The sequence below is a fragment of the Phascolarctos cinereus genome, unplaced genomic scaffold, assembly GCF_003287225.1.
Source record: "Phascolarctos cinereus isolate Bilbo 61053 unplaced genomic scaffold, phaCin_HiC Scaffold_726;HRSCAF=1367, whole genome shotgun sequence".
Lineage (NCBI taxonomy): Eukaryota > Metazoa > Chordata > Mammalia > Diprotodontia > Phascolarctidae > Phascolarctos > Phascolarctos cinereus.
Genome location: NW_027556098.1, coordinates 101,508,710 through 101,523,335, shown reverse-complemented (window position 1 = coordinate 101,523,335; position 14,626 = coordinate 101,508,710).

Genomic DNA, 14,626 nt, shown 5'->3' with positions numbered 1-14,626 from the left:
TTAATTTTGGCCCCTACCTACTACCAAGTTGTCCAGGTCTACCTTAGAAGTTCCAGAACTAAGAGTCATGTCTTTTCTGAACACACAGCAGCCCACAAAACATCCCCAGCTTGGTTGGAAGCCTGGGTTACATTTAAAAGTTTGACACTTCACTCCAATATATCCAGTATAGAATTTCTTGTCAGAACTTACATTTTACCTATGGAAATGTTGTAATCCTTAGAAAAGTTCTTACTCTATAGAACTCGGATTTACATTGGATTTTATTCTTTATATTTTAAAAATGTCTTAATGATTTCTTTTGTTTTTATATCATAAGAATTTCTGAGTCTGGTGTTCTCTCCTAACCTGGAAATGAGTCTTCCTGATAACAAAGACAATTAAGCAAAAATAATATGCTAATTTCAGCTTACAAGACTGCAACATCCTCCCCAAATGGTTCTCTACTTCTCTACTGATAAGAGGAAGGCATATTCCTTATTTGTTTAGTGCTAATCATTATAGTTTCTCCAGGTTCTGCTTCCTTCTAATGTTTTTAACAATTATATTGCTTAGGTCGTTGTGTATTTTGCTTTTTTCCTACTATACCACATAGGAAAAGTTAGAAATTCATGACTTTATACTGGTCATAGTGCATCTACTAGGAGGCAACATTTTTCCTTCAAGGGAAAGTGAAAAGATAACAACATGTCAGTATGCTGTAGAGACAGAAATGCTGAACCCTGAGCCAGCAAACCTGGGTTCAAAACCCATCTCTGACACTTACTAGCTACTTCATCATGGTTGATATCTGCCACTCCAATCCATCATCCACTTAGCCGTTCAATTGGTTTTCCTAACAAGCAAAGCTGACCATGTCACCCTCCTATTCGGTAATCTCCAGTGGCTCCCTAGTACCTTTAAGTTCAAATATAAAATGCTTTGTTTGTCTTTCAAAGCCCTTCATAACCTGGCTCTTCTTACACCTTACCCCTCTTCCACATACTCTAGGACTGTGATACTGCCCATTTTGCTATTCCTAGCACAAGATACTCTGTCTCCCACCTCTGGATTTTTACTTGCTGTCCTCTGTCTGGAAGTCTCTTCTGCCCTCTACCTTCTGCTTTCACGACTTCCTTAAAGTCTTCACAAAAGATCAATTTTCTATGAGAAGCCTTTCCCAATCCCCTTTAATGCTAGTGCCTTTGCTTGGTGATTAACTCTAATTTATTGTCCGTCTATTGATCTATTTTTCTATCTTATTTGTATATAATTGTTTATATGTTGTTTCCCATATTGGACTGTGAGCTCTTTGAGAGCAGGGACTGGGGGTTTTGTTTTGTTTTTGCCTTTCTTTGTACAGTGGCTAGCACTTAGTAAATGTTTAAGAAATGCTTATTGACTGTCTCATGAGGGAGATAGGCCAAGTAGGGGAGATGGTGGTTGGAGCTTACTTCTGCATCATCCAAAGTCAATCCCATGGTGTTGCCTCTATGTTGGAGTGTGGGGAGGACTGGGGGCAGAAAATAGAAGAAGGGCAGTTGTTACCATCAGCACAGCCTCTTACTCACAGCACTTTCCCTGTTCCATACGTGATCCAGGTGACTCATTTCCTTCTGTGTCTCTTTAGGGAAGCCCATTCATGGAGGGAAAGGAACTAGGACATAGAAAATAGTGGCAGTTTATAGTGGCAATCCTTTGATGCGGGTTGGATTGTCCCTTTGATCCCACCTAGTCCTGTGGGAATTAGGCAATGGGATGCCATGGATTCTCTGGTCCTGGTTACTTGATCAGTCCAAACCTCCTTTTCAGTACAGGAGAGTCTGGGCCTGAGGGGAGGGGGTAACCCAATGCTTTTGCCAGACTCTGTGCCCAGGGACTCAACACATCCCTCATTTAAATTTAAAGATTCAAGGGTTGCCCACATTTCTACCTTTATACATTTCTCTTAGCCTTTGTTTATTGGTAGGCATTGAGGATGTCAGGACCTGGGTAGACTTCTCAGAGGAGGGTATGTCTAGCTCTGACTTCTTCAGATCTTGGGGGGACAGGGGCCCATGCCAAGTGAACCACACTTGCAGGAAGAGCCTAGAATCTTGGTGGTCCTCCTTTGTCTGTTATCACACTCCAATTTTTGAATGCATAGGTACTCTCCACATTCCTGACAAGAAACTGGAGGATTAGCTTTTAGTGGGAGTCTGCTAAGGCCAATATGATACACTCTAAATTTGGGGCATGGAGGTTAAAGTCCTGCTTGCCCTGTCCTGGTTATGAGTCTGGTTGTGGGCCCCTTTCACCATCATTCAACTCTCATCCTCCACTTGCTCGATTTTTCTGCTGCTGTAACTATGTCCGTTTTCCAAAGATCTAGTGGAATGTCTATTACAGCATTATGGCCTTCTTGTTTCTACTGTTCTTGAATTCTCTCATGTTAACTCTTCTCCCAGGAGATGAGGTGAGCTCTTAAGACTGAAACAAAAGTAGGGTAGAGGTAGGCTAAAAATATAGCTCTTTCCCAGTTCTTTTATATCTATAATCCAGAATGCCTCTCCCTTATTATGTGTTCTGCATTTTGTACCCAGTGCTCCACACCCCACAAAAAGGGTTTCTCCAAGTAGCTATGGGACCTTCTTCTTTCTTGGATAGCTCTAAAGATTCTATAATTTCCACATCAGTCCATGCATAGTCTCATCTACTCTTCCTTTCCCCAGCACCAGAGGGAATATGCCTCCTGCTCCATAAACAGTAAGTCTTTGGAAAAGTCCTCTTTCCCCTTGCTTTTCTGCCTCCTGTATTTCTCCTATGTAACTGGGCCAAACTGTGCAAATTATCTTGGGCTGCTTCTTACAGTATTATAAAAGAGGGTGGGAACAAGAAAGACCCAGGTCCACCCTGGGCAGGCACCCACACTAAAAGAGTATATCTTGAAGTAAGGGCAAAGGATATTTTTATATACCTTGCTACATGTTCTTAAGAAATGAAAGACATAGTTTGCATGTTTTGATTTGAAATGGTCCATCTAGAATTATAGAATGTTAGAACTGGAAAGAACCAACCCTGTAAATCATCTAATTTAACCTTCCTTATTTTATAGATGACAAAACTGAGGCCCAGAAAAGTAAAATGAATTGTTCAAGATCATTCAATTGGTCATTGGAAGAACCAGAACTAGGACCCAGATCTTCTGATTCCCTGCCCACTGCTCTTGCTATTATACTGTACATTGAAAATAAACTATGGTTCAACCTTGATGTACAGGCTGGACCACATGATCTACAGAAATGGGTTTCTTTTTTCCTCATATTTAAAGAAGCACTTAAAGGGTAGTTGTATTAGTATTTTGTTAACATCCTGTACCAAAGAATCAGTGTAAATTTCTCTGGGGACATTCAGAATAAATAAGTCATCAAAACATCAATCAATCAACAAACATTCAGTATTTGCTATGTGTTAGGCACTGTCTTAGGTGCTGGAAATACAAATAGAAAAGCAAGATAGTTTGCCCTTAAGGAATCAGGAGGATGTGAGTTCAAATCTAGCCTCAGACACTTGACATTTACTAGCTGTGTAACCCTGGGCAAGTCACTTAATACCTATTGCTTTGGGGGAAAAAACCCCCCAAACCTTATATTCTATAGGAAGTCTGAGGCTTAGAATTAGAGGCAGATTTGGAAGTCATATAGGTTGTAGTTGAAGGGATGAGTGAACATGACAAGGAGAGAGAGAGAGAGAGAGAGAGAGAGAGAGAGAGAGAGAGAGAGAGAGAGAGAGAGAGAGATGGAAAGAGGAGGAAGAAGAAGTAAAGAAAACATAATAAACAGATATGTGGGACCATAAGATCATAGATTATCAGCTGAAAGAGACCTTAAAAGTTCTCTTACTTCTTCAACCAGGAAATTTTCAGAATGTATTAAGAAAATATTTTCTTATCTTCATGCTAATCCTATGAGTTGTCCCAGTTACTAATCCACTAGGTATCATACTAAGTTTGAATCTCTCACTCTGGGTCATAGGGGACTGAAAAGTGCCTGCCTTACCCATTTATTTGCTGAATGTTGCATTTAATGTGGTTATGTAATCCACCATCTCTACTGGGTACTTTTCATTACCCACTGCAGCTGGAGCAGTAGAAATAATGTGCTGGCAAAAGACCAATCCCTGGTTTAGATTTCTAAGGCTGAACACAAAAGAGGTTTGGAGGTGATTCAGCTTCGGTTTTTCTGGTCCCAGCTGTCCTTAAGCATAAGTTAAGTAAGCTGCCACTTACAACAAAATAGGATTTAAAGAGTTCTGTAAACTGTTCCTGGCTCTGCTGGAGTGACATGCTAAGTTTAAACATCTTCTTGACCCATTGTCATATTTGCTTCCTATCCTGGAGGGGAAAGAGAGGTGAAAATGTAGCCAGGGGTATGGTACACTCTAGAACACATTTGATGTGGTGGTGATGTAAGGGGACAGGGGAAAAGAAGCTACGTTCACAGAAATAGATGAAGGAGCTGACATCTGGGCAGCATAAGGGCTCATGGGTCATGGGGGAGAAAGCATTCACATTCTTCAGGAATGGGAGATAAAATAGAGCCCCACTCTCCCTCTCTTGTAGAATAACAAGGGAAAAGATACACTTTGAATTCTTTGAATGGAGAAGTTAATATTCTCCTCATTACTCTTCCTCTAGATTCCTGTGCCTTTTTTGTGCTTTATCTTGGGGTTTAAATTGTGTTTTTTTGGGGGAGGATGATTGGGATGAAGAAGAAGGAGAAGGAGAAGAAGGAGAAGAAGAAGGAGAAGGAGAAGGAGAAGGAGAAGGAGAAGGAGAAGGAGAAGGAGAAGAAGAAGAAGAAGAGGAAGAAGAGGAAGAGGAAGAAGAGGAGGAAGAGGAAGAAGAAGAAGGAGGAGGAGGAGGAAGAGGAGGAGGAAGAGGAGGAGAAGGAAGAGGAGGAAGAGGAGGAGACTATGATGAGGACAATGATAACCCTTTAAAAATCCAACTAATCCATATGGAGGGGTGTGGCAATCAAAAAGTACTGGAATGTTAGTCACAGAGATGTATACCTTGAGCATACTTATAGCAGCTGTGAATTGGGGCAGGAAACCCCAAATGTTAGTCATTTGGACACTGTCGATACTACCTATTGGGTTAGCATATTGGCCAGTATGGCACAACTCATCCTTTGAATGTAAGAGATATAAGGGATAGTCTATGGTTATAGGATGCTCTTACCTAGAAGTGTCATGATGATTAATTTGATGTGGAAGGCAGACAGTGAATGGTGTTCCTTGTTTTGGTACCATTTCTTGTCATTCTTTGCTGTTGGTTTGTGAAATGAGTTCTCTGTTCTCCAAATGTATCTCTGCAAAATTTTACCTGTTTATCATGTACTAAGAACATGTATCCATTCTCTTCCTCTGTGATGACTTTTTTTTTTGTCTTTTGGCTGGGCAATGGGGTTAAGTGACTTGCCCAGGGTCACACAGCTAGTATGTGTTATGTGTCTGAGGCCGGATTTGAACTCAGGTCCTCCTGAATCCAGGGCCGGGTGCTCTATCCACAGCGCCATCTAGCTGCCCCCCCTCTGTGATGACTTTTTGAGGCTGCCTTGCAGTGATGAGCTCTGTGTTTTGATAACATCATATGAGGTTTTGTTTGGATCAAACATCACTCCTGAAAAGAACTTCAGTATGGATTTCAAGTATAAAAGGGAGTCATACCAAAACCTCGTATTAATTCCTTGATGCACCTGGATGACATCATGTAACTCCACTGAAAAACACATCAAGCAACTTTCTTTTGTGAAAATATACTCTGTCTCTGTCTGTCTCTCTGTGTCTCTTTTTCTCTGTCTCTGTGTCTCTTTCTCTTTCCTAGACCTCTCTATCTTGCCCAGAGTATATGGCCCAATCCCATTGCTGACTGTCACAGAAGTTTTAACTCATCCAATTCATCTCTCTTTAGGCAGCCTGGTACCTGCCATCTCAACTAGGGGCTCAACATAGCACAGGTTGCTAAGGAGAATGATAGGGCCAGAGTAAAGGACCTGTGATGGATAAACATAAAAGATACATCCTTATGTCTGGGCTTCCAGGCTGTCCCCATTACAGATCTCTGTGAGAGATGAGATTTTATGCTGGTTCCCTTCATAGACTGCCGTGAAAGACAGAAATAAATGAGTATTCATTTCTCCTAATGTGGATGGGCAATCTAGCACAGTCTTTATCAGGACATGGGAACAATTCTCATGCCAGGAACAAAGCTACCTCCTCGGTGATCTGCTTCATTTAGGACAATAACACTTCCTTTCCTGTTTGCAAGCCTAGATAGGAAGATCCAGGCTACCAGAGAAATTTCCTTCTGTGGCCATTGCTTCCTCTTCTCTCTCATTTTCTTCTCGGTGTTCTTTTTGAAATTCTGACCACTATATATCTATCCAATCCAAGTCCATGCTGGGCTGGTGTCATCAATTTCTATGCCTCTTACATCCAGGATAACTCATTGTAGGTCTATTACTTAAACAATTCAATTTATTTCTTTTTAAATTTAATTCAGATAAAAATATTTTCTCTATGCCTTATTCTCCCCATTGGAAAAGAATAAAAAAGGAAAAGAAAAGCTTTGTTACAGTATGTATAGTCAAGCATAACAAATTTCTGTCTTGACCATGACCAAAGCAGGTCCATTTCATTCTGTACCCTGAGTTTATCACCTCCTTGTCAAGAATCATGACTGATTGTTGCATTAATCAGAATTTATTTTTAATGAGAAATTTTAATCTTTCAAAGTTGCATTTACAATGGTGTTTTTATATGCTGTTGTTTCTTGATTATGTCTGACTCTCTCTGACCCCATTTGGGGTTTTCTTGGCAAAGATACTGGAGTGGTTTGGCATTCCCTTCTCCAGCTCATTTTGTAGATGAGGAAACTGAGGTCAACAAGGTAAAATGACTTGCCCAGGGTCACTTGGCTAATAAGTGTCTGGAGATGGATTTGAACTCACTAAGATGAATCTTCCTCATTCAAAGCTAACCACTACAGCACCTAGCTTCCCTATTATTATATAAATAGCATGAAACAAACAGTTGTGAAAGACTTAAGAATTATGATCAACAAAGTGATCAAGTTTGATTCCGAAGAACCAGTGAAGAAGAATGCTTGACAAAGAGTGGACTAATATGCCAATGTGGGAATTTGCTTTGCTTGACTGTGCTTATGTGATACAACTGTTTTGTATTTCTTTCTTTCATTTTCTCTTTTTCCTCAATTTTTTTTGTTTTTGAAGAAAGGGGGTGGAGGGAAGTTGAAGAGAGAAAAATGAATGCTCGATAGTGGAAAAATATTAATAACAACAAATTTTTTTCTTGATTCTGCTTTCTTCACTCTCCATCAATTTACACGATTTAGTATAGGTTCATAAAGATCATGCTTTGATGGAGGCATATCTCAGCTCTAGTGGTTACTGGTAAAGCAGGGTCCTTTCTGTTCATCTCCAGTGCTTCAGGTTGACACTGCTCCTTTACAGTGAACCAATCCCAGTCTCAGAGGCATTCTGTCTATAGAATGTCCCTGAATTAAGCTCTCCCTTATCTGGGCACATAACCCTCTGATTAACAGCTCTGATCTGCCCTGCCTCTGAAAGCACTTCTGGCTTTTAGCCTTTGATGATTACATTCGAACATCTCTTTCATCTTCTCATGCTCCAAAACTTTTGGCAGGCCTTTTGAACCTACAGTTTCTATAAAATCTACAAAGCTCTAAGTCTCCTCCCAACTCTGCTCCTAAAACAGTACCAATCACCAACAAGGATTTTTTTGTTCTTATTGTTTTCCCCTTTGTTCTCTCTCCAGTTATTTCTCCAGATGTTTATTGTCTGATCTATTATCTCTTCTCAGACAAACTAAGACAAAAAATTGGAATTTCTATACTTTGATATTTTGGCCCTAGATAAGCTAGTGGCTCTTAATCTGCTTATGACTTAATAAAGTAGTTTTGCTATTGTATTTAAAGTAATGAAACTGCATTTCTTTTAAAATGTTCTATTATTGCCAGAGGTTCTTAACTTTTTTTGTGTCATGCTTCATTTTGGCAGTCTGGTGAAGCCTATGCACACCTTTTCAGAATAATGTTTTTAAATACCTAAAATAAAACATGTAAAATTATGAAGGAAATCAATTGTATTAAATCTGTTGTTGTTGTTGTTCAGTTGTTTTAGTCATGTCTGACTCTTTGTGACCCTATTTGGGATTTTCCTGGTAAAGATATTGGAGTGGTTTGCCATTTCCTTCTCCTGCTCATTTTACAGATGAGGAAACTGAGATAAAGAGGGTTAAGTGACTTGCCCAGGGTCACACAGCTACTAAGTGTCTCAGGCTGTATTTGAATTCAAGAAGATGAGTCTTTCTGACTCCAGACCCAGCACTCTATCCACTGTACTACTGAGCTACATTAAATACACTTATCAATATACACACGTGTGTTTATGCATATAAATACACACATATAGCTATAGTTATATAAAAATTCACAGTCCCCAGGTTAAGAATTCTTGTATTACTCAGACTTCTCATTGGACAGAAAGAAGAACAGCAATAAGGAAATGCATAATAAGCATGGTGGAAGGGCATCACATCTGTATGGTTCTGGATAAATAATTTTGAATTCTTATTTGAAAACTCTTATTTTGAGCAAATTCCTTTAGCATTTTTCTCTCACTCTTTTTACAACACACACTATTACTGCAGAAACAGAAAGGGGCTACACCAGACTGAGAGCCATCTTGTTTTTGTTTTATGGATTGCCTTGACCAAATAATTGACCACCAAGTGTCCAAATTCATAAGGATGATCTTCTCCATGCTTTAGACAGTCTGGTCCTCAGAAAGCAGACCCAGTCTGTTCCTGGGAACCTGCTTGAAACCTTTTCAGCCTGGCAGAAGCTGGCAGAGATTATGTTCTGCCAACATAACTTTTGAGAACACAGCGTCACTTCTATGACATGATAAGGCATCCAAGGAGAACTTTGTGAAGGTTTAAAATTTGAATTCAGGATAAAAAGGAACATGGCTCCTTTTAAAACAAGCAGTCCAGGGTGGCACGGCTGTGGTAGAGTTCTTGTCACATGCTGGTGTTGGATACACTCTTATTCTATGAACAATGAGCTAGCTATAGCGAGAAGCAGGAAGTGAATGGAAAAGCACCTTTCATCAAGAACACTATTTGGTAAGGGATCCTGAATGTACGAACATTCTGTAAGAGTTCCTGGACCCAGGGAGGCACTGAAGCCAGACCAGCCTTTGGAGGTGGTGGTTGGTAGGAGATCTGGAGTAGAAGCTGCTTTGTACTTATCCTATGCTGACATTGTACAAGTCACCTGAGTCATAGTCCTTCCTTAGTGCAAAATGAGGGTTTTTTTCAAGCCAAACACCAGGCAGAAGCCTTGGGTCAATACGCATTATCTTTCATACCACAATAACAAATTATAGGTTTAGGCACAGAGTTCTTTTCCACAAAAGGAGCTGATCTTCTCATCTTTTCCTGGGATATGCTTTTTATCTTTCAATTTGTTTGTATTTTTAAGCTAATTTGGCACTTTATCATCTTTCTTTCTTTCTAGCTGTTATTTCCATTTCTTTTGGTAATTTTCTATTTCATAGGCAGTATCCTATTTCAGGCTTTTAATCATAATGTTTACATCCCAATACAAGAAAGTTATCACAAAAACCACCAAATTTGATGGGTTCGCCTTGTGATTCTTGACACATGAAAGTTTTTTTTCTTTCTTTTTCCTCCCTCCTTTTTCCATTTAAAATATATTCTAGCCTCAGACATTTGACACTTACTAGCTGTGTGACCCTGGGCAAGTCACTTAACCCCTATTGCCTTACCAATACATACATACATACATACATGCATGCATGCATACATACATACATACATATGTGTGTGTGTGTGTGTGTGTGTATATATATATATATATATATATATATTATATATATATATATATAATATATATATATTATATATATATATATATATATATATATATATATATTTATATATATATACATTCCAATTGTTAGAAAATTGAATCAGGACTGAAAGGAAAGGAAACTTGAGCACCTAGAAGATGCCCATCTTCTTCCTCTCCTCATACCTCCTTTAATTTTCCAAAGTTCTGGACATAACTGAAGGAGTGATACTGGATGGTTCCTATAACTGTTATGTTGCCTTCCCATTCAGAACCACACTTTTGTTAAAGAGTCACTCTGTCTGTCTTTGCCTCAGTTTCCTCTTGTGTAAAATCAGGGAACTGGTCCAGAAAATTCCTAAATTAGAGACCTTCTGGTTCTAATAGTCAAGGGTGCTATGATTAATTTGAAATGAGGATAGGCAAAAAGCAAATGAGAAATAGTTGTTTAGATGCTAAACCTTTGGTGGCCAGGGTCCTGTAACCATGGGCACAGATACACTTTTATGTAGGGAAAATCACTCCAAGAATATATTTTCAAGAGCGTAGCACCCAGGGCACTAGGTGGTGCAGTAGATAGAGCAGCGGCTTTGAAGTCAGGAGGATCTGAGTTCAAATCTGGCCCCAGACACTTACTATCTGTGTGACCCTGAGCAAGTCACTTAACCCTGATTGCCTCTAGGAAAAAAAAAAGAATTCAGCACCCATTGACCCTGGCCACTTCATTATATATTCTGAATACTACAGTTCTCCTGATGATATTCTCCCAAGAGAGAAGAATCATAGAAAAATAGACAATAAACCTAGAGCTGGAAGAGGAAGGAAGGAAGGTTAGTTAAGTGACTTGTTTAAAGTCATGTAAGGAATGAACATCAGAAGCGGGAGTTGAACCTGGGTCTTCTGATTCCAGAGACATTACTCTTTCCTCTATACCATGCAGCCATCAGGAGAGTACATAAATACCACATATGACAAATTCTTGGGGCCCTCACTGCTGAGTCTATGCTACCAAGCAATACCTTTAACCTTCAGCTGGCTCTTCCCTCCTTCAATCTTCACACCCATGCACTTTGCAGTATATTGACTATCATGGAAGCTTCCCCAAGAAATATGCAAGCAATATTATTTCCATCTGACTACATTATATGCACTGGCTATTGCAGCCCTGTTGGAAGTACTGAGGCAATCATCTGAGCTTATGGCAGCAGCTTTCAGTAAATGGTGCCTCACTTGGTCTTCTCTCAAACAATGTGTATACTCCTCAACACTCCCTTCTCCCTTCATGCCCCACTGCTCTTCAGTCTTGCTGGTATACCCACCACTGGTTGCCTTCTGATTTAACTCACTTTGGTTCTTGTCCACATGGATGACACTGAGAATAACCGGGTGCTGGTATAGTCATTCAGAATCATAGGATTACACATCTGGAGCTGGAATGGATGTCAGAGACCACTAGGTCCAAACCCTTCATTTTATAGATGAAAAGTTGGAGTCCAAGAGAGGTTAAGTGACTTGTTCCAACAGAGGTGAGATTCAAACTCAGGTTCAGTGACTCCAAGTTCAATGCCCTTTCTACTGCACAGCACAACTTCCTGGCTCATTTCAATGCCTGGGTAGTTATTGCCCAACTTAGGATTTTGAAAAAAATCATCCCTGTCTGCGCTTCTAATTCACAAAGTGACCTTCTCTGTGGAACTCTTGTTTACCCCATTTACAAAACAATAATTTCTACTTCCTTGTCCCAACCCCTCTTAATTCCAGTGTCTTCCCTCTTTTAATTATCTCCTATTTATCCTGTATGTAGCTTGCTTTGTATATGTTTATTTGTATGTTGACTCTCTCATTAGATTGTAGGCGACTTGAGGGCAAGGACTGTCTTTTGCCTCTTTTTGTATCCCCAGTGCCTAGCACAGTGCCTAGCATAGAATAAGTGCTTAATAAATGCTTCTTTATTCATTCATTCATTCACTTATTTATTTATTTATTCATTTTTATTTATTTATTTATTTGTTTGTTTTTGTTTGTTTATTTGTTTATTTATTTATTTGTTGTTTCCAGTGATATGAACACTATTAGACCTTGAAATCCCTGGAAAGAAATGAATGATTAAGAGCAGCTAGGTGGTCTAGTGGGTAACACATTGGCCCTGGAGCCAGGAGGACCTGAGTTCAAATCTGGCCTCAGATCAGACACTTGACACTCACTTAGGCAAGTCATTTAACCCTAATTACCTAAAATCAAAAACAAAAAAAGGAAATGAATGATTAAGCCAGCCCACATGTTCTTAGGAGTGTCACAATCAATATGTTGGTGTTTCCTGCTAGCAGCTTGACAAATTCCTTGTAACTAGGAACCATAGTTTTGGGGAAGGTGCTTCACTATACAGGAAAAAGCACTGGATTTGGAGTTCTGCTGTTAACTTAGCTGTGTGACTCTGAGAAAATCATATCACATTTCTAGCCTCACTTTCCTCACATATAAATGAGAAGGGAGACAGATTCTATGCAGGTGTCACTTCTGATGCCATTCCAAATGATCTGTAAGGGAACAAAGCTGTACAACAGATGATGATGATATCATTTAGAGTAGGGCTTATTAACTTTGGGTACATGAACTTGTTTTTTAAGAAATATTTTGGTAACTGTGTTTTAAGAGAATTGGTTTCCTTTGTGGTCATATGTATTTTATTTAATGCATTTAAAAGCATTATTCTGAGATAGGGTCAGACTGCCAAAGGGGTAAAGTACTTTAAAGTACTTTAGAGAAATCAGTCTATCCCAGAACACATTGATGGACCAGGAAAGCGAATGGAATGTAGCAACTACCTCACATGCTTGTTGTAAAAAGCAAATAAGAAAATGTATGTAAAATACTTTGTAAAACTTGTAGTGCTATATGAATGTGTGTGTGTGTGTGTGTGTGTTGGGGGGAGGGTGTCAGCCTATGATTTCATCTTATAGGAAGCTCATAGTATAGAGACTCTCTTTGCAGATAAAAAAATCAACAAATTCTCTGGAACTTCCAGTCTTAGACAACTGTCTAGGGCACTGAAAAGTTAAGTGACTTGCTTATGGTCACACAGTCATTATGTATAAAAAGCAGTATTTGAACACAGGTTTTCCTCATTCCAAGGCTCTTCCTTCCTTCCCTCCTTCCTTGATAAGCGCCTATGACCACATGAATCGCCATACCCTAATGATTGACCAGATGTGTTTCTAGATGGAGGCGGGGGAAGGCTGACAGGGTAGTGGTGTATCCAAAGATAAATGTCACTGTACCTTCACTGCATATCCTTTCTGTGTTAGGGCAAAGAAAACTTCTTCCTTCGTTAAATGTTCAGTGACTTGCAGTGCCTCATTTCTTCCCAACATTGAACCTGAACTAAGAGGGTGCTGGTTATAGAGAAGTACCTAGAACATTTGGAGGCAGCTGGTGGCCCAGAGGATAGGGTGTTGGACCTGAGCTCATAAATACCTGAATTCAAATCCAACTTCAGACACTTACTAGTTATGGGCAAGTCACTTAATCTCAGTTTGCCTCAGCTCTCTCAACTGTAAAATGGGGGTAAAAGTAACAATAATCTTGCAGGTTTATTGTGAGAATCAAATGAGATAACACTGGTTTAAAAAAAAGTGCTTAGGATAGTGTCTGGCACATAATAGGCATTATATAAATGCTTATTCCCTTCCCTTTCTTCCTTCTTTCTTTTCCTTCTTTCACTGGGTCTCCCTATGTCACACAGGCTGGAAGTGGTAACCACTTTTGGGCCCAATTATAGTACTGGTAGGCACAGAAGCTTTAAACTTCTCCATTTTTTCCATCCTTGGCCATTTTCTTCCCTCCTTAGGCAGCCTGGATGCCCTCCCTCAGGTCCAGAGGGTCTGCCATATTGATGGCACTCTTAACAAACCTAAATAATTTTAACCCTATTGCAGCTTGGAATTCCCAAACCTTATCCTCACTGAGTAGCAGGAATTATAAGTGTGTGCCACTGGACCACAACCAGGCACTTCTTCAGGCATTTGGAGAACTATCCTATGGGAGAAGAATTCAATCTCTTTCTCTGTTTGACTTTAGAAGGTAGAATGAGGAGCAACTGGTAGAAGTCCTTCTCCTCTTCCTCCTAGCAGGAGGACTTAGTTACATAAAATCTGAAATATTAACTTCTCAGATCCTCCCAGAGAGAAGGGTTGACTACATATGGGGGCAGAGGGCAGCTGGAATGCTCAGGCACATGTCTGAACAGAGCACTGAGGAGGAAAAAAAATCAGCAGTGAAGCAGGTCCCAAGGTGAACTTTCCAGCCTTCTCTCCCTGGAGGACTTTTAATACCACGAGATGCTCCAGTGCTTAGATTGCCCCATTTTGTTAATGTAGCATTTAGATCCTTTTCCACAACAGACAAAGAAATGTCCACCTAACTTCCTGTTTTGATTGTTGCACTGTTGGTTATCAGAGAATAGCAGAGCTTCAGAGGTGTTAGAGCTAGCTAAGAGATCCTCAAGTCCAACCCTTCATTTTGTTTTGTTGTTCAGTTGTTTTACAGATGAAGAAATTGGTGCTTTTGGGCTAAACTGACTCACTTAGGCCAGGTGTGTGGAACCTGAGGCTGGCCTCGAGACCACACGTAGCCCTCTAGGTCCTCAAGTGAGGCCTTTAATCAGTCAAAGGGCCACACTTGAGAACGTAC